The sequence below is a fragment of the Balaenoptera acutorostrata genome, chromosome 11, assembly GCF_949987535.1.
Source record: "Balaenoptera acutorostrata chromosome 11, mBalAcu1.1, whole genome shotgun sequence".
Lineage (NCBI taxonomy): Eukaryota > Metazoa > Chordata > Mammalia > Artiodactyla > Balaenopteridae > Balaenoptera > Balaenoptera acutorostrata.
Genome location: NC_080074.1, coordinates 86,791,020 through 86,791,785, shown reverse-complemented (window position 1 = coordinate 86,791,785; position 766 = coordinate 86,791,020). Strand labels below are relative to the sequence as shown.

Here is a 766-nt window from a genome sequence, read left to right as displayed (position 1 = left end):
TTTCTCATGAATTAACCTAAGGAATGGAGTTGCTGAGTCATATAGTAACTCAACCTTTTGAGAAAATGCCAGAATCTTCTAAGCAGCTACCCATTTTACATTCCCTTCAGTGATGTATGAGGGTTCCAATTTCTCCATATCCTCACCAACTCTTGTTATTATCTGTATTTTTCATAGTAGCCATCCTGGTGCATGTGAAGTGGTATCTTATCGTGGTCTTGGTTTTTTTTTTTTTTTTTTTTTTTTTCCACTGTGCAACCTGCTTCAGTGCCTGCAGCCTACGGGCAGAGGCCAGGCAATGGTTCAGGGCCAGTTTGCTCTGGCATGGGACACTATGAGAGGCCCAGGGGGACGGGCCTGCCATAAATCCAAACCCATGCACGTGGTTTTTTTTTTAACCCTGTTTTTGTTTTCTTCTTTTTTTTATAAATTTATCTATTTATTTATTTATTTTTGGCTGCGTTGGGTCCTCGTTGCTGCGCATGGGCTTTCTACAGTTGTGGTGAGCAGGGGCTACTCTTCGTTGCAGTGAGCGGGGTTCTCACTGTGGCGGCTTCTCTTGTTGCGGAGGACAGGCTCTAGGTGTACGGGCTTCAGTAGTTGTGGCATGCAGGCTCAGCAGTTGTGGCTCGTGGGCTCTAGAGCGCAGGCTCAGTAGTTGTGTTGCACAGGCTTAGTTGCTCCGCAGCACGTGGATCTTCCCGGACCAGGGATCAAACTCGTGTCCCCTGCATTGGCAGGCAGATTCTGAACCAATGCACCAGCA

General features: G+C 47.0%; 1 non-coding gene across 1 annotated transcript; it reads right to left on the bottom strand.

Annotated features, from left to right (window-relative positions):
- Positions 1–248: 248 nt before the first annotated feature.
- Positions 249–380, bottom strand: LOC130709306 (small nucleolar RNA SNORA42/SNORA80 family). Its single transcript, XR_009009829.1, has one exon. It is a non-coding gene; the product is annotated as a small nucleolar RNA SNORA42/SNORA80 family (small nucleolar RNA).
- Between the last annotated feature and the right edge of the window lie 386 nt (positions 381–766).